General features: G+C 39.9%; 1 long non-coding RNA gene across 1 annotated transcript in view; it reads left to right on the top strand.

The window, feature by feature from the left end:
* LOC112918681 (uncharacterized) overlaps nt 1-20,478 on the top strand; it is a 197,809-nt gene that overhangs the window by 175,898 nt on the left and 1,433 nt on the right. The window contains exon 4 of the long non-coding RNA XR_011994266.1: nt 17,138-20,172. This is a non-coding gene — a long non-coding RNA (uncharacterized lncRNA). The remainder of the gene's footprint in view (nt 1-17,137; nt 20,173-20,478) is intronic.

The following is a 20,478-nucleotide window of genomic DNA, read 5'->3' as shown; positions in this document are numbered from 1 at the left end:
TATATATCTATTACATGGTGTTGCCATTCCAGTCCTAGACTTTTACTCAAGAGAAAACATCTGTCCATTCAATAACTTGTACATGAACATGAATGTTCATGGCTTTATATGTAATAGACACTGGAAAAAGTCCAGGTGTCCATCAATAGGTGAAGAGATTAACTGTGGTAAATCCATACAATGGAATACTACTCTGCCATAAAATAAATTAACCCTTGACATATATTACAACATGGATGAATCTAAAAATAGAACCCAGATCCCCCCCTAAAAAGTATATCCATTATTATTCCATTTACATAAAATTCTAAAAGACATAAACTAACCTTTAGCTTATTAAGCAGATTAATGGTGGCCTGAAGATAGGGGAAGAGGATGGAATGATTTAAAAAGATTACAAAGGGTGGCTTGCTGCCTTCAGCCCAAGGTGTGATCCTGGAAAAGGATCAAGCCCCACATGGGGCTCCCTACATGGAGCCTGCTTCTCCCTCTGCCTGAGTCTCTGCCTCTCTGTGTCTCTCATGAACAAATAAATAAAATATTAAAACAAAACAAAAAGATTACAAGGGAACTTTTAGAGGTGATGCATATATTCATTATCTTAATTAGGTCATATTTTCATGTGTGTATTCATACATCAAAACTTACCAAATTATATATATGTTTAAGTATGTGTCATTTATTGTGTGCCTATTATACTTCAATAAAATTGTTTTTGCAAAAGTTAGTTCCTCAGTTACACAACCCATATTGCAAGCTCTCAGTAGTTACATGTAGCTAGTAGTTTCCATATTAGTGCTGATGTAGAATGTTTTCAGTGCAGCAGAAGGTTTGGTTGGATCGTGCTCCCCTAGGATCTTGGAAGAGTGTAGCAGGTAAAGAAGGGAACCTGAGAAGAGGGAAATCCATATCTGCAAACAGAGGTTGTACAGCTTGGCAACCTTATGTAACTCAGCTGAGTAACATGAGTTATGGTAAGTCAGCTTCAGGACTTCTGGTTTCTTCTATAATTTCTTAGAACCCACAAATCAACATTTATAACAAATACTCTTGGTCTCTCAGTAGCTAAAAGTACAACTATCACAACCACTGCAGATCTAACTAGGCAAGATTTGTTTAAGTAAAACTCCATTACTTCAAAGGTTATAAGATGGGTACAGGAAGAATGTAGGATCCTGAGATCTAAGGAGAGAATTAAACTCCACGAATTGATAGTCTTAGAAGATACAGCTTAAGAAACTGTTGCCATTAGCACTGTAATTGTATACTGGCAGGAAAACACTCACACACTACCTAAACAAAATTCCCAAGTTTCAAAGACTTCCTGCCAGGTAGCACTTAGCAACAAACTGACATGCTGAAAGACCAGGAATAGCCCAGTCTTTCGATGTATAAGTGATAAATCTGGATTTCTGGATTTATCACTTTGATATATAGTTTCCTTCTTTTCTTCAGTCTCTTGTACAGATATGCTTTTTGCTTGTCAGCATTTTTTCCTGTTACACCCAACCATGGAAAGTTTCACTGAAACATTGCTACTTAAGGTCTCTTGTTATCACTTAAGGTCTGAGAGGTGTAGAATTATGTAAACATTTATTTATTCCCTGTCAGAGTGCAACCTTCTCCCTGAACACTAGTGCCATTAGATCCCCCAAATCACTGCTGTTTGTATACTTTACCATGGCTTCTGCTCTCAACCTGATCAACCCAAGAGCTAAATCACCACCAATCCTTTGAGAAAGAAGGAAGGATAAATGATACCTCTAGCTCTAATATGTCCTTCTCAGAAAAAATGCTCACTCTCATTAATCAGCAGTAAACATATTTGGTGTGAGAAGTGATGTGGTATATAAGGGACAAGGTGAAAGAAGGCAGACAAGAACAAGATAATTGCAATTTCTGTCCTAATTAACAGAGATAATAAACTTCAAAATTAAAGTTCTCAGGTTGACTTAAAGCTCTGAGTCATTAGATAAGAATTCAATTAAAGATGAGTTCTGTTCCTAAATTTAATGAGGAGCTGCCAGTGATGCTAGATTTTGCTACATTTCATTTCGTGGGAATGTGGATGTGAGAGAACATGAATGTATTTCTTGTCTCTTCAGATTGGATTAAAATACTGCAAACTTGCCTGTATGTTAATGGAAGGGAGAATGTTCTTTGACCCTGTCAACTGAGTGAAAGTTTTCTCCCTCTCAGAGAGACATAGAAAACGTTAATATATTTTTAACAAATTATTTAAAATTTAATACTCAGAGTATTTCTGAATCTTATTACACTGAAAAGTAGATTCAAATTTTTACTCTGAAACTTAACTACTTTCAGCAATAGTGTAATACACATAATAGTTCCTGAGATGTCTGAGGTAAAACTTTTTAAAATACATGTAACTAACATTGGTACTTACTATGTGATAGGCATTGTTCCAAACACTATTAATTTACTAAATTCTTATATTACTATTATGATTATTATTATTATATTTTCATTTTAATAATGAGAGAACTGAGGCACAACAGGTTAAATGATTTGTCCAAAATCACGCAGATAAGGGGAGGGGCAAGACTGCGGAAGAGTAGGGTCTCCAAGTCACCTGTCCTCAACAAATTACCTAGAAAACCATCCAATCATCCTGAAAATCTACGAATTCGGCCTGAGATTTAAAGAGAGACCAGCTGGAACGCTACAGTGAGAGGAGTTCGCGTTTCTATCAAGGTAGGAAGACGGGGAAAAAGAAATAAAGACACAAAAGGCCTCCAAGGGGGAGGGGCCCCGCGAGGAGCCGGGCTGAGGCCGGGGCCAGTGTCCCCAGGACAGGAGAGCCCCGTCCCGGAGGAGCAGGAGCTGCACCAACCTTCCCCGCGGAAAGGCCTCCCGGGGAATTGGAGCAGGATCCCCAGGAGGGCGGGGATGCCCTCGGGCTCCCTGGGACAGTAACAGAGGAACTGCGCCCCGGGAGATGCGCCGAGCTCCCTAAGGGCTGCAGCGCTCGGCGGGACCCGGAGCAGCTCGGAGGGGCTCGGGCGGCGGCTCCGCGGAGGGGGCTGCGGGGCTCCGGGAGCAGCTCGGAGGGGCTCGGGCGGCGGCTCCGCGGAGGGGGCTGCGGGGCGGGAGCGCGAATCCAACAGCGCAGGCCCCGGAGCACAGGGCGCCAGGACACAGCCCAGGATCCGGCCTCCCCCGGGACGGGCAGAGGCCTGGAGGGCCCAGGACAGGGAGAACGCTCCTGCCTGGAACTGAGCAGATCAGCGGCCCCGCCAGGGAGCCCCCCAGGCCCTGCAGACGGAGAGCCCCGGAGCTACTGCGGGAGCTGACTCCAGGGCTGCAGAGCTGCCCCCGCCACTGTGGCTTCCTCCCGGGGCCTCACGGGGTGAACAACCCCCACTGAGCCCTGCACCAGGCAGGGGCAGAGCAGCTCCCCCAGGTGCTAACACCTGAGAATCAGCACAGCAGGCCCCTCCCCCAGAAGACTAAGGAGACCAGTTCCAAGGGAAGTCAAGGGACTTAAAGTATACAGAATCGGAAGATACTCCCCCGTGTTTTTTTTTGTTTGTTTCTGTTTTTTTGTTTGTTTGTTTGTTTTTGTTTGGTTTTGTGCTTTTTTTTTCTTTCTTCTTGATTTCTGATTGCTTCCCCACCCCACCCCCACCCCTTTTTTTCCTCTTTTTTCTCCTTTCTTTCTTTTTCTTTCTTTTTCTTCTCTTTTTCCCCTTTTTTTTTCTTCTTTCTCTTTTTTCTTTTTCTCTTTTCTTTCCTTCTCTCTCTTTTTCTCCTTTTCCCAATACAACTTGTTTTTGGCCACTCTGCACTGAGCAAAATGACTAGAAGGAAAACCTCACCTCAAAAAAAAAGAATCAGAAACAGCCATCTCTCCCACAGAGTTACAAAATATGGATTACAATTCAATGTCAGAAAGCCAATTCAGAAGCACTATTTTACAGCTACTGGTGGCTCTAGAAAAAAACCATAAAAGACTCAAGAGACTTCATGACTGCAGAATTTAGATCCAATCAGGCAGAAATTAAAAATCAATTAAATGAGATGCAATCCAAGCTAGAAGTCCTAACGACCAGGCTTAACGAGGTGGAAGAACGAGTGAGTGACATAGAAGACAAGTTGATGGCAAAGAGGGAAACTGAGGAAAAAAAGGACAAGCAATTAAAAGATCATGAGGATAGATTAAGGGAAATAAATGACAGCCTGAGGAAGAAAAACCTACGTTTAATTGGGGTTCCTGAGGGCGCGGAAAGGGCCAGAGGGCCAGAATATGTATTTGAACAAATCCTAGCTGAAAACTTTCCTAATCTGGGAAGGGAAAGAGGCATTCAGATCCAGGAAATAGAGAGATCCCCCCCTAAAATCAACAAAAACCGTTCAACACCTCGACATTTAATAGTGAAGCTTGCAAATTCCAAAGATAAGGAGAAGATACTTAAAGCAGCAAGAGAAAAAAAGTCCCTGACTTTTATGGGGAGGAATATTAGGGTAACAGCAGACCTCTCCACAGGGACCTGGCAGGCCAGAAAGGGCTGGCAGGATATATTCAGGGTCCTAAATGAAAAGAACATGCAACCAAGAATACTTTATCCAGCAAGGCTTTCATTCAAAATGGAAGGAGAGATAAAGAGCTTCCAAGGCAGGCAGGAACTGAAAGAATATGTAACCTCCAAACCAGCTCTGCAAGAAATTTTAAGGGAGACTCTTAAAATTCCCCTTTAAGAAGAAGTTCAGTGGAACAATCCACAAAAACAAGGACTGAATAGATATGATGACACTAAACTCATATCTATCAATAGTAACTCTGAACGTGAATGGGCTTAATGACCCCATCAAAAGGCGCAGGGTTTCAGACTGGATAAAAAAGCAGGACCCATCTATTTGCTGTCTACAAGAGACTCATTTTAGACAGAAGGACACCTACAACCTGAAAATAAAAGGTTGGAGAACCATTTACCATTCAAATGGTCCTCAAAAGAAAGCAGGGGTTGCCATCCTTATATCAGATAAATTAAAATTTACCCCGAAGACTATAGTGAGAGATGAAGAGGGACACTATCTCATACTCAAAGGATCTATCCAACAAGAGGACTTAACAATCCTCAATATATATGCCCCGAATGTGGGAGCTGCCAAATATTTAAACCAATTAATAACCAAACTGAAGAAATACTTTGATAATAATACACTTATACTTGGTGACTTCAATCTAGCTCTTTCTACCCTCGATAGGTCTTCTAAGCACAACATCTCCAAAGAAACGAGAGCTTTAAATGATACACTGGACCAGATGGATTTCACAGATATCTACAGAGCTTTACATCCAAACTCAACTGAATACACATTCTTCTCAAGTGCACATGGAACTTTCTCCAGAATAGACCACATACTGGGTCACAAATCAGGTCTGAACCGATACCAAAAGATCGGGATAGTCCCCTGTATATTCTCAGACCATAATGCCTTGAAATTAGAACTAAATCACAACAAGAAGTTTGGAAGGACCACAAACACGTGGAGGTTAAGGACCATCCTGCTAAAAGATGAAAGGGTCAACCAGGAAATTAAGGAAGAATTAAAAAGATTCATGGAAACTAATGAGAATGAAGATACAACCGTTCAAAATCTTTGGGATGCAGCAAAAGCAGTCCTGAGGGGGAAATACATCGCAATACAAGCATCCATTCAAAAACTGGAAAGATCTCAAATTCAAAAGCTCACCTTACACATAAAGGAACTAGAGAAAAAGCAACAAATAGACCCCACCCCCAGCAGAAGAAGACAGTTAATTAAAATTCGAGCAGAACTCAATGATATCGAGACCAAAAGAACTGTGGAACAGATCAACAGAACCAGGAGTTGGTTCTTTGAAAGAATTAATAAGATAGATAAACCATTAGCCAACCTTATTAAAAAAAAAGAGAGAAGACTCAAATTAATAAAATCATGAATGAGAAAGGAGAGATCACTACCAACACCAAGGAAATACAAACGATTTTAAAAACATATTATGAACAGCTGTACGCCAATAAATTAGGAAATCTAGAAGAAATGGACGCATTCCTGGAAAGCCACAAACTACCAAAACTGGAGCAGGAAGAAATAGAAAACCTGAACAGGCCAATAACCAGGGAGGAAATTGAAGCAGTCATCAAAAACCTCCCAAGACACAAGAGTCCAGGGCCAGATGGCTTCCCAGGGGAATTCTATCAAACGTTTAAAGAAGAAATCATACCTATTCTACTAAAGCTGTTTGGAAAGATAGAAAGAGATGGAGTACTTCCAAATTCGTTCTATGAGGCCAGCATCAACTTAATTCCGAAACCAGTCAAAGACCCCACCAAAAAGGAGAATTACAGACCAATATCCCTGATGAACATGGATGCAAAAATTCTCAACAAGATACTAGCCAATAGGATCCAACAACACATTAAGAAAATTATTCACCATGACCAAGTAGGATTTATCCCTGGGACACAAGGCTGGTTCAACACTCATAAAACCATCAATGTGATTCATCATATCAGCAAGAGAAAAACCAAGAACCATATGATACTCTCATTAGATGCAGAGAAAGCATTTGACAAAATACAGCATCCATTCCTGATCAAAACCCTTCAGAGTGTTGGGATAGAAGGAACTTTCCTCGATATCTTAAAAGCCGTTTACGAAAAGCCCACAGCAAATATCATTCTCAATGGGGAAGCACTGGGAGCCTTTCCCCTAAGATCAGGAACAAGACAGGGATGTCCACTCTCACCACTGCTGTTCAACATAGTTCTGGAAGTCCTCGCCTCAGCAATCAGACAACAAAAAGACATCAAAGGCATTCAAATTGGCAAAGAAGAAGTCAAACTCTCCCTCTTCGCCGATGACATGATACTCTACGTAGAAAACCCAAAAGCCTCCACCCCAAGATTGCTAGAACTCATACAGCAATTTGGTAGCGTGGCAGGATACAAAATCAATGCCCAGAAATCAATGGCATTTCTATACACTAACAATGAGACTGAAGAAAGAGAAATTAAGGAGTCAATCCCATTTACAATTGCACCCAAAAGCATAAGATTCCTAGGAATAAACCTAACCAAAGAGGTAAAGGATCTATACCCTAAAAACTATAGAACACTTCTGAAAGAAATTGAGGAAGACACAAAGAGATGGAAAAATATTCCATGCTCCTGGATTGGCAGAATTAATATTGTAAAAATGTCAATGTTACCCAGGGCAATATACACGTTTAATGCAATCTCTATCAAAATACCATGGACTTTCTTCAGAGAGTTAGAACAAATTATTTTAAGATTTGTGTGGAATCAGAAAAGACCCCGAATAGCCAGGGGAATTTTAAAAAAGAAAACCATAGCTGGGGGCATCACAATGCCAGATTTCAGGTTGTGCTACAAAGCTGTGGTCATCAAGACAGTGTGGTACTGGCACAAAAACAGACACATAGATCAATGGAACAGAATAGAGAACCCAGAAGTGGACCCTGAAATTTATGGTCATCTAATATTCGATAAAGGAGGAAAGACTATCCACTGGAAGAAAGACCGTCTCTTCAATAAATGGTGCTGGGAAAATTGGACATCCACATGCAGAAGAATGAAACTGGACCACTCTCTTTCACCATACACAAAGATAAACTCAAAATGGATGAGAGATCTAAATGTGAGACAAGAGTCCATCAAAATCATAGAAGAGAACACAGGCAACACCCTCTTTGAACTCGGCCACAGTAACTTCTTGCAAGATACATCCACAAAGGCAAAAGAAACAAAAGCAAAAATGAACTATTGGGACTTCATCAAGATAAGAAGCTTTTGCACAGCAAAGGATACAGTCAACAAAACTAAAAGACAGCCTACAGAATGGGAGAAGATATTTGCAAATGACATATCAGATAAAGGGCTAGTTTCCAAAATCTATAAAGAACTTATTCAACTCAACACCAAAGAAACAAACAATCCAATCATGAAATGGGCAAAAGACATGAAGAGAAATCTCACAGAGGAAGACATGGACATGGCCAACATGCACATGAGAAAATGCTCTGCATCACTTGCCATCAGGGAAATACAAATCAAAACCACAATGAGATACCACCTCACACCAGTGAGAATGGGGAAAATTAACAAGGCAGGAAACCACAAATGTTGGAGAGGATGCGGAGAAAAGGGAACCCTCTTACACTGTTGGTGGGAATGTGAACTGGTGCAGCCACTCTGGAAAACTGTGTGGAGGTTCCTCAAAGAGTTAAAAATAGACCTGCCCTACGACCCAGCAATTGCACTGCTGGAGATTTACCCCAAAGATTCAGATGCAATGAAACGTCGGGACACCTGCACCCCGATGTTTCTATCAGCAATGGCCACAATAGCCAAACTGTGGAAGGAGCCTCGGTGTCCATCGAAAGATGAATGGATAAAGAAGATGTGGTTTATGTATACAATGGAATATTACTCAGCCATTAGAAACGACAAATACCCAGCATTTGCTTCAACGTGGATGGAACTGGAGGGTATTATGCTGAGTGAAATAAGTCAATCGGAGAAGGACAAACAGTGTATGTTCTCATTCATTTGGGGAATATGAATAATAGTGAAAGGGAATATAAAGGAAGGGAAAAGAAATGTTGGGAAATATCAGGAAGGGAGACAGAACATAAAGTCTCCTAACTCAGGGAAACGAACTAGGGGTGGTGGAATGGGAGGAGGGCGGGTGTTGGAGGGGAATGGGTGACGGGCACTGAGGTGGACACTTGACGGGATGAGCACTGGGTGTTTTTCTGTATGTTGGTAAATTGAACACCAATAAAAATTAATTTAAAAAAAATCGAGATAAATCTTAAAAAAATAAAAAACAAAATCACATAGATAATGGGTGGTACAGCCAGGATAAATTAAATTCTAGTGCCAGCTAATCTCTTTTAAAAATCTAAAATTGACAAAAATTGATATTAAGCTTCAGGTATATTTTATTCTGAACCACTTGGAACATTAAACCATTTCCCATGACTTATCCAGAAGTCCAACTTTAAAAATCCAAGCATTTTTTGTTCAAATACTTGAGAAAAAAAATATACAATGGAGCCAAAGTTTTTTTTTCTCAGATATTTACATTACTGTCAATTAAAAATTTAAGAATATAAGTGATACAAATATCACATATAGAAAATGATTTCATTTTAGTTCAGAAAAAAAATCATTGAGCATGCAAAAAAGACTGGAAATACTCTATAACCTTAAGTAGTATATTAAGATGGTGGGACTATTATTGGTAATTTCCCATGTTCTGAAATTAATGTATACATTTAAAATAAGTTTAAAATATTTAAACCCTTAAAGGACCCTCTAAGCTTTTTGGAAACTTTTTTTATTCTACCTAAAATGTTTTTTAAAATCAGATATTTGCTGGAAAGAAGAAATCTTTGACCAATAGATTCAGAAAACAGTGGAAAGAATCATAAAAAGTCTTGGGTGGGGGAGGACTACCTGGGTGGCATAGTTGGTTAAATGACCAACTCTTGATTTCAGCTCAGGTCATGATCTCAGACTGTGAGATCGAGCCCTGAGTGGGGCTCTATGCTGAGTGTGGAACCTGCTTGCTTAAGATTCTCTCTCTCCTTCTCCCTCTGTCTCTCTCTCGCTCTCCCCCTCCCCACCCCCCCAAAATTTTGAGGAGACCTGCTCTATTCCCAGAGCTCTTCAGGAAATACTCTTGAAGAGTATTCAAGACTCTTTCATGTGGTCCTATCAGAACTGAGACATTATTTTCTACTATTACAGTTATCTTCCAGTGGGTCTGGACATCAGCCAGGGAGAGTCATTTACATGTGAAACATTGATAGGAGAAGAGAAATCGCCCCACTGCAGACTAAACCTGGACTTCACCTTTTACTCACCATTTGCTCCACTGACATAAGCTTCTCACAGTTCCCCAAATAAACTATGCCCTATACACATACTTTTTTTTCTTTTTTTAAAGTACCTGTGTCCTCTCTCATCTCTACCTTGAATTTTTCTCATCTTCAGAGCCCCCATCGTATGTCACCTCAACCTATGTGAAGTCTTTTCTGCTTGCTCAAGACAAAGTAACTCATATCCACATTTCGGAACCGTCTGGGTCCAAGACCCAGCAAGATCCCAGGAGACAATATACTAGAGGGAAACAGAATACGTACAAGATAGTGGGAATCCATGGGCCCAAATCTAGCTCGAACAGAGAAATCAAGAGAAAATATGTCTGGAAACCAAATAGCAGTAATGCCAAACTCTCTATTAGACAGTCCTAAGAGAAGTGTAGAGGTTGTAGGAACAGGGGGTCAAAATGTCAATGGGAGCAGGAATAGGTGAAAAGGGAATGTCAGTTCATTTCACACACACACACACACACACACACACACACACACACACACCATATCATGAATATTAATTACTTAGACTCTTCAACAGATTCTGATGTGTCACTGACCTTAAAGCCAAGGCCTTGGATTGTTGTTACCTGAACCCCTGATACTGTGCCTGACATCTGAGTCTCTGGATCTGACTTTGCTTCCCTAAGTCAGAAAAGCTGCCTCCACCTCCCTTAGCAAGTCTCCCTGGACTGGACCTGGGCCTAGACCAGCTTACTGTTTGAAGGATTCTTAGCCAGTCCCCCTCTGGACCACCTGTGACTGATTTTGTCCAGGATCCTGGTTTATTCCTTGAGAAAAAAATAATACATAATGTCTGAACGATTTCTATAAACAGTGTGAAATAAATACATAAAAGAAATAAATCCAGAAGATTCCAAAAATATTTTTGAAGAAGTAAAAATATGTAATCCTCCAGTGACCAAGTTCTGTCACCATGACCAAAATATCTTGCCACTATTCTTGACTCTCCATCTGCTTTGCTATCATCTTTTCTTCAAGACAGTGTTGCAATAACTTACCAACTAGCCGTCCCACCTGCAGTTTGACCTTCTGATCCAAGGGTCTGATAATTCAGATGTTTTTGGAGAAGAAAGAAGAGGCACAAATGAGTGACCAGGGCTGAGTATAATTACATATGCAAAGACAGTACAAGTGGTGGGTTGGGGCCAGGGAGAAAGCACTTGTGCCATAAAAAAGGGGCCCCACTCCTCAGCTATAACTTACAGTTTTCTTCCAGAAATGCAAGCCAGTCTTTCTAGAATACCCTATTAAAAAAAAAAAAAGACAAGAATTCAGACTTTTATGTTAAAATAAAAAATCTGAATGTTGGCTGCCCCTCTTTCTTTTCTTGATGTAATAAATTCCTCCGTATGCCTGAGCTGTTTGAAGTTGAGTTTCTGTCATAAGCAAACCAAGAATCCTGACTAATATAGTTCTTTAATGAGCTGTTTACATGACTTCTTCCCAAACTCAACAGTGATTTCTCAGAGTCAGGGTCTGTGGCAGAGTCACTTTTATACCCGTGGTGCTGCCCAGGGGCTGGCACCAAACTGGAACTAATTATTTACAAATGAATGGATAGATGAATAAATACATATTCTTTAAAGAGCTAAAAGCAGGGAATACCAATTCCAAAATAATAGGCAGGAAGAGATTAATTCCTGAAATTGTAGAAAAGGCTTACAAACAGGATTTGTGTTCCTTACTCAGGCTTCAAGTTCTTTCAAGGAAGGAGGGCCTTGCACTTGATTCCTTAAAGACTGCATACACCTTGACCCCTCATGAGAATGAGCAGTCAGCAAACACAAAATGTCAATGTGTTTAAGCAGAATGAACACAAACTCACATTTCCTTAGGGTACAAAGTAAATAGGTAGATAATGGCTGAGCCTTTTTAGATACAAGGACAAATCAAAGAAGCTTTAAGAAACAAAACAAGACAAAAAAGCTTTTAGGTTACTATTTTGAATAATGCCTTGGATAATAAGATGCTATTATCCACCTGCACCGTTGTCAAAGGCTACTTCTATGACCAGAATTATTCTTCCAATTTGTTAACACTCATTTATTCATTGCCCACAAGGAAGTGCCTGCTGTATCAGAGGAGTCTGTACAGTTTGACTTTGGACAGTTACCACCAGACATGCATAAATCCTTCCTCTGTGTGTGTGAGTCATAAATATCTTCTCCATTTCCTTCCCTGAGCCCCAGTTTCTTGCACCTGACACACTAGACAAGTTGACAGCACCTCTGGAAAGGTGCTGGCACACAGCTTCTTACGGTGGGAGGGCAGTTATCAATTATCTGGTTGAAACTTCTGTCTTGAAAAGGATGAAACTGAGGCCCAGAAAGATAGACAGCATCCACCTAAGCCTCGCAGGTAGTTAGTGGCTGTGCCTGACCCAGCCTGGAGGTTCTTGGTGTAGTCACAAACCTGAAACTCTAATTACACAGTTTAGCTGACCTTGAGGAATAAAAATGCCACTCCTCTAAAGGGCTTTCAGATACATTAGCCAAATTGGAGCAGTTAATTTGCAAGTGAGCAGCTTTGGTTTTTGGGTCTTGTTATTGGGGGGTCGGGGTGGGAGAAACATCTGAACCTTAAAATGAACTGGCCTTACAACAGTCAAGTCACGGATTCTGTTTTTCCATATTCAGTCCACACAGTGCAGTGGGAGGTCGGAAGTCCCCCTGCTCTGTCTGGAGCTCAGAAGCACTCGTGACACGCGATTCCTGCCTCAGCAAAAGATTGCTTTCCGAGCTGAGATTATTGTTCAGCACACAGAGTAATTGGCTCCAGGGAGGTTTGGGAGAACTTTATGAAAGCTTTTGTTTGCATGAAACCCAGAATGGTAAGGCCCTGGAAAAGACAGGGCTTCAAAGGCACTGTTTGCCATCACTTTCAGGAAGGGCCAGCTCCCTCTGCAGACTTGGGGCAGTTCATTTTCAAAGGTGTTAAGAACACTTGTGATGTAAAATGGCAGCCAGGGAAATGCTTTTGTCTGCTAAATCTTCAAGCTATTATTGCAGAAAAACAGGATTCCTACCTGCCTGCCCTGCTTGTCATTTAATTCTCATCCGTCAGTCTGCCATCATGCCTTTGGGGATGCCTGGGCAGCATTTGCAATTGTAGGTATCCAAATCAATCCTCTAATGAGCGTCTGTCTTAGCTGCAGAGACATCTACAAAGATCTGTCCCTTCCTCCTGCAAGCTCGCTGTCCACCTCCGAGAAGAAAGCTGACCACTATCTCACCAAAGCCAGGCCAGGCCTGCAAGCTCAAGAAGAAAGAAAGTTCTTTTCTTCCATATCCCATGTTGTGGCCCTCCTCATCTTCTATCCCCCACTTACTAACATGTTGTATCAAATTTCAGGGACCTAGAGATTCAATGGCACCCCCCGAACCCCAAGTCTTCCCAACTCTCCTCCCACTACCATGCTAATGTGTCTTTCCTACATACTCTCTCTTTCAAATAACTAGTTAATCTGATTAATAAAATTGGCATCCCCCAAGCTTTTGTCATTTGTCAGCCACCCTCACAATTGTTTCGTTGTCTGTGAACCACCTGCCCTATTATTTACCTAATATTTTTATTTTTTAAATATTTATTTATTTATTTATTTATTTATTTATTTATTTATTTATTCATGAGAACACAGAGAGAAGCAGAGACACAGGCAGAGAGAGAAGCAGGCCCCCCAAGGGGAGCCCGGTGTCGCACTTGATCCCAGGACCCCGGGATCATGCTCTGAGCCAAAGGCAGATGGTCAACCACTGAGCCACCCAGGCATCCCCCTAATATTTTTATTTAAATGGACTCACTCTTAAATGTAAATAATTACTTCAACCAATTTTATCTGTGAAATTGCAGGTTTGATGTGCTATTTATTTCAATATATATTAGGAAGACTATGTATGTAGAACTATTTTTTAATATATAGAACTATTAAAATAAAAAATATTGAATAAAAATATCCTGGCAGCCTGGGTGGCTCAGTGGTTTAGCACTGCCTTCAGCCCAGGGCCTAATCCTGGAGACCTGGGATCACATCCCACGTCGGGGTCCCTGCATAGAGCCTGCTTCTCCCTTGGCCTGTGTCGCTGCCTCTATCTCTCTCTCTGTGTCTCTCATGAATAAATAAATAAATTCTTTAAAAATATATATATATATATATAATCTCCCTTAGGAGGATACTTTTGTCTATGTAGCTATCAGCTTAAAAACAAGAATAAGTAAATAAAGCTAGAAGTTGGTTTGTTTTTAATGAAAAGCTATTCCCTATCCAGTGTGAAGTAGGGCTTCTCAAATTGCAGTAAGCATCTGTGACCTGGAGAGCTTAATGAAACACAGACCCCAATCAGTCCCCAAGGAATCTCAGCCAGCAGGAATGGACTGGGGCCCTTGGATTTGCATTTCTCACTGGTTCCCTAGTGATGGCCTTGCTTCTGGTCTGCAGATCTCATTTAGTGGTGTTGAGGGAAAATAAACAGAGAAAACACCATCCACTTTTAGACTGCCTTGTGTAAAATATATGAGGCCTAAAAAACAAAACAAAACACACACACACACAAACAAAAAAAAAAAACAGAAAAATAGAAATAATTTTAAAAAAAGAATGACTTTCCCACTCATTATGTATCTACCACACACATACCTATCAAAACATAACTTTTTTTTGACTTTTAATACTGAAATAATTTCGAACTTAAAGAATAGTTGAAGAGTGTAAAGAACTGAATACCCTTCACCAAAAATCCCATTCAGATTTCTCCAACTATCCACTATCACTATCCAGTGATGTTGATAGCATCTGATAGCAGAAGGACCCAGTTGGGATCACATGTTGAATTCTGTTGCCGCATACATTTCTGTATTCTCCTCAGTGATTCTGACCTTCCTCCCTTTATGACCTGTAAGGTTACAGGTTGGTCATTTTGTAGAATGAATTTGCATATGAGTCTGTCTGACATTTCCTCATATTTTAACTTTGATTTATTGATGAAGAAGGTTCTATCAGGTTTCCCCACTGTGAAGTTATATTTCCCTCTTAGTAATTATGTATCACAAAGAGATATTTTAAGACTATGATAAAATCCCCTTCCCCATCCCACTTTTGCCCACTAGCTTTAGCATCATCCATGTTTTTTTTTTTTCCTGAATCAATTATTATGATGATGGTTAACAAATGGTGTTTCTTTAATTTTGTTATTATTTTTACATTTATTACTTGGCATTCCCCTGTGAAGAGGCTTTTTCCTTTTTTGGCCATTTACTTATATCAGTGTGAATTCATGTATTCCTCTATTATTTAATGAATTATAATCCACTGTTGTCATTACTTATTTTGATGTCCAAGTTGACTCAGACTTGACTACAGGAAGCCTCTTCAGGAAGGTCTTTGTGTCTCTTTGACATGGCCCCATTATTCTATGAGCACTTCCTTACTTTCTGATACAAAAGGGTGTTCTAAGTTCGTCTTACTCTTTCCCTGTCCAGCCCTAGAGAGAGCCAGTTCTTTAAGGAATGTTTTAGTGTTTTAGTGAAGAGTGTTATTTAGAAACAAAGATATGTCCATTGCTACTGGGGCATCATTGCTAACTAGGTTCTTTCTTTGTATATTGTTGTAGTGTTTAAACCTAGCCGCTGCTCTGAACAGTATTCCAGTTACTACACAATATAGCTGTATGTGGGGAAAATGTGTGGCTTTTGTTTGTATTTTTTTAGTGTGGGCATTGGGCAGATCTAGGAAATATATGTCCATATATACACACATACGTAAATATATACACATCTATACATTTGGGTGTATACATATGATGTGTGTAGATATGTGTGTGTGTACAGGCACAGAAGCCATGAGCTCACACAGGCACCTCTGATTGCATTCCCAACACCACAGGGTCCACTTAGCTCTCCTCTTTTCCATATATGTAAATTCTCCAACAGTAAGAAACCTGGCTCCTCATGTCACCAGTATATTTACTCATGGGCTCAATCCTGCTCATGTAGCCAAACTCTTGATCCCACCAGGCTGCCTCTGCACAACCTCCTAGGGTAAACCTCAGCCCGGTAAGGCCTCTTACCCCCTTAGATACTCAGCCATGAAGGCTCCTGACTGCCCAATTGCCTTCCCTTGCTGCTTGGAAGGAAAAAAGGAAGGAAGGAAGGCTAAGAACGAAGTAGGGAGGGAGAACAAGAGAAAGGCAGGGATGGCAGGGCAAAATTCAAGTGTTCTCTCCTCCAGCCTTTGTCCCATCCACAAATATTCCCCATCTCTCTCTCTCTAAGGCTTATTTTGGAGAGAGAGAGGGTGAGAGAAGAGAAAGGACACGCACATGCCTTTGAGCAGGGGAGTGTCAAGCAGACTCCCCACTGAGTGCGGAGCCTGACCTGGGCTTGATCCACAGATCCTGAGATCACAACCTGAGCCGAAATCGAAATCAAGAGTCAGACCCTTCACCAGCTGAGCCACCAGGTGCCCCTCTCCAACTCTTTAATTAGTACCACTACTATCCAACTGCTTAAGAAATGCTGGAATCATCCTTGAGTCCTCTCTTTTTCTTGCACCATGACTTTCTTAGTGTATCTGGAATCAACCTACTTCTCACCATCTCCTATTCTCCTACCACCATCTCTCACCTGTATTGCTGCAAAATTCTCAAAAGTGATTTATCCACTTCAATTCCTCTTCCCCTGAAAGTATTCCATTTTTGGTTTAGCTTCAAACATTAGGATTCCAAAAATGGATTAAATGTGCCAAAAATAAGGAAGTTTAGTATCCTTGCCATGCTAGAAATAAATTGCTTTTCATGGGATATACCCTCCAATAAACAGCTTTTTCTTGTATCTAAATAGCAGATATAAACTTTTACTATCTTCTCTTTTCAAGATGATGTTTCTTTCTGTTTAGAGAGTTCCATGTAGTTAGGATAAGAACCTCAAAGTAATGGATCAAAACAATTATACAGCTCCCAAAATGCACTGAAAATAATCTGTTCATAGAGTAAAATTAAGTGTGTATGTCTGTTTTAAGAAATACATATTAAATATTGCAGGGTGTAACCTTTGTTTCTTATGCATAGGCCCTCTTATTAATGTTTATTTAATACACTAACTTCTTGTTTATTCAATTTAAATAGTGCAATTATATGAAAGGAAAGGAGAAAGGATCATTTATCCAAATAACAGAAGATCTATCAATTTCTTATTCTTACTCAATTGCAGCTCCTTTTATCTCAGAGAGTGGTTTGGAAATGAGTGCTCCTCTTTGGAATGGAATGGATGGCCAACTTAGGTGGGTAGAATATGCATTTATAATTTCCTTTCTTGGTGCAAGCATCTTATTTTTAGTAAAACTCCAGAATGGGTTCCTTCCTCCTCTGAATGATGTTGCAACATTTGCACTATTAGACTTGTCATCTTATAAAACAACCCTTCCCAGATAGTATTTATATCTGGCAGCATGATGATTGGGATCAGCTCTTAATTAATTATGCATATTAAATAGCTGCAATCACACATAGATTCTATTAACCTGGAAGGCTGCTGGGATGCTTACTATTTCAGAAGCCTAGAATAAAAAGAATGTGCAGATGTCCCATTTTATTATCTCATTTTCAAAGATAATGCTTTAAGTACTTTTAAAATTTGCTAGAAGCACAATTTGTGAAGTTAGATCAATTTTGTTCTTACACTGACTGAAATGAAAAAAGAAAAGAAAAAAGAAATTTGGAATACAAGCTAAGAGCTGTGTATAATATGAACATAATCTCTCACCACACATATCCTTTGCCTTTACCTCAAGATCTAAAAAGTTATTCAAGGGAAGAATAGAGCCTTTTCTGAGAGGGCATTTTAATTTTGTCAAAATACCAAGTGTTCTTCAGTGGTTACTACATGTGATTTCTCTGAACAGCCACATAAACCTTTATCAAAGCTTTCAGCAGATATTAAATTGAATCACTTTAATTCCCTAACGTTTTGCCCTCCACAACATAATTGTGCTGAATTATATGACTGCTATATGTGTTAGCAAGTGGCCTCCTTTTGGATCAGGCTAGTACTTGAGCAGACAGAAATTTGAGCAGTCATCTATCCATTGTTGGGTGGAACCAGATAGAATCAGAAAAACCTTTTTGTAGATATTGAGGATCAGAATCCCATGCCTCTAAGGATAAAGTTTGCAATCTTGAGTCAGGAGGCAGACAATAGACAGGGACAGAGGAGACTGGACAACACATGTTTTTCCCTTTCTCATTTTTGGTGGTTATGAAAATGCTATGATAACATCAGCTTTGACCCTGGAGCATCCAATCCATTCTCCACACTGCAGCCTGGATGATGTTTCAAAACAGATGCAATCATGTCCATCCCCAGTTTATTCATGTACTCTCCGCTGTCCTCAGGACAAAGTTCAAATTCCTTATCATTGCTTAAAAGTATTTTACCATTTGGGATTGGCCTATATCACTGGTCTCATTGATTTCATTCCAGCCAAAAAGAACAACTTTGGATTCTTAAACCTAGCCAAGTAGGCTTTTTACCCAAATTATTCATGCCCATGCTTCCTACAATCCCATGTCCCTTGCCAGGATAAACGCTGTTTATCTTCCACACCTCGACTTTTCCTGACTTCCCAAGTCTGAGTTTGGGGTTTCTTCTCTATGTTCCTCTAACATTCTGTATTTGCCCTTGTGAGAACATGGATCACATTGTATGTAATTAAACCTATTAACTTTTCCATATCCTTGATATGTATTTTGTCTTGCCTATGTAGCCTAGCATAATATTAGCATATACCAGGTATTTAGTCAGTGTTTACTGAACAAAAGGATAACTGCCAAACCCAAGAGTGTGCCCATCAGTAGAACCTGAAGTTATAGACATAATGACCTGTTCATTTCCCATTCAAAATAGTCCAATTCCTCCATCAGAATGCTGGTGTTGAGTAAGTGATTTGCTGACCAACTCTCCAAAGTTTACCAGAACTGAAGAGATTTTTTACCTGAAAACTTGAACTCTCCCTATCCTTTTCACTTATTCAAATGGTCTCTGACTTTAAAGGATTCATAAAGCATCCTCTCCTCTCCATGGAACCATCCCTGACCATTGACATCATGTTGCCTGCTCTCTTTCTTTCCAGTCTTCACAGGTCTTCATTCTACATCTGTAACTTAGCTCTTTATAGTTTCCTATTGTCCTCTTATTATTTTATGTTTAGTTCATACCCCAAATTGTGATTCCCTAAGCACAGAGATCAGTTATTATACTCTCATTAAATGTATCATGACTCTAGAGTAATACCCACTAACGTGTCTATCCCTTTACCTCTTACTGTATAGTACTTTCTGTTGAAATGCATGTGTTACTATCTTTGTATCATATTTAGTTTCCCTTATTACAATCTAGAGTTTTGCTCTTCTGTGGCCTAATCCTGGTAATATATGTGTTACACACATTTTTAAAATAAGTATTTGTAGTTGATGATGATGGTGGTGGTTTGTCTCCAATAAATATTTTTTTATTACTTGGTTGATTTTCTGCAAATACGTTTTCAGTCTGAGAAGAGAAGACCCATCTTTGTGCCCAATCATCTGATTAGTGGAGCCCCAGGGGCCGGAAAATTTCATGTCCCATTTATCTTTCGCATTTGAGCTTAAGCATCTCTATTTGGATATCCAGGGACCCCAGGGATGGTATCCTCCCTGGTAAGTTGCTCCTTTTGGCAGAAGGAGCAACATTTCTCATTGCTACTATAGAACATTTACCTGTAAAGAATTCTTTTGTAATGAAGAGCACACATTTTGCTTAATGTAAGTCTCAGCATAGCAGAGGCAAATAGTATTTAATTACCCCAGCTGCTGATGTTTCTTTGTAATTACTGTATTTATTTTGAGATTTATAGCTGTAACTAAGACATTAGGAAATGAAATCCTGGAACTCTGCTGCAGTCCCAAGATATTCAGGATTAAGTTTATGATTAAAAATATTCATGCACCAACAGCCTAAGACAATAAACACCATCATCTCTCTATTGTCTCTATTGTTAGATTATTTTGGGATCTAAAATTACCTGTCCTACATTGATAATGAAGACTTACAATCTTCCTATTCCCATAGTGAAGACTTCACCTTTTCTAGATATATGAGCCATTTGTGGAGGAGACAAGCAGATGCAGGACGTGCTTACCCCGTAGAAAATGACAGCAATGACAACTCTATCCTTTATTGATGAAGGAGAATTTGCCCAGAAATCTTTGGTTAGTATTAAAATCAGTATATTGTAATGGTAAAATCTGTTCTGAAAATAACGTTGACATTTATATATAGCATTGATAATTCTTTTACTTTTTTGATAATAACCCTGTAATCTTTAAGGACCTCAAAACCTCGGTTCATGGTCTTGCCTAAAATGGAGAATGAATTGTACCTGATTCTTCCCTACCTCGCCCACCCTATCAATCATATTATACCAATGAGAACAGCAGCAAGGTATTCAATATTCCAGTGTTGCACAGGTCCAGAAAGGATCATTACACGGGACTGTTGGTGTACAACATAGTATA

This window comes from Vulpes vulpes, chromosome 9 (genome assembly GCF_048418805.1).
Source record: "Vulpes vulpes isolate BD-2025 chromosome 9, VulVul3, whole genome shotgun sequence".
Lineage (NCBI taxonomy): Eukaryota > Metazoa > Chordata > Mammalia > Carnivora > Canidae > Vulpes > Vulpes vulpes.
The sequence above is the reverse complement of the archived record's forward strand: the minus strand, read 5'-3'. Positions and strand labels throughout refer to the sequence as shown.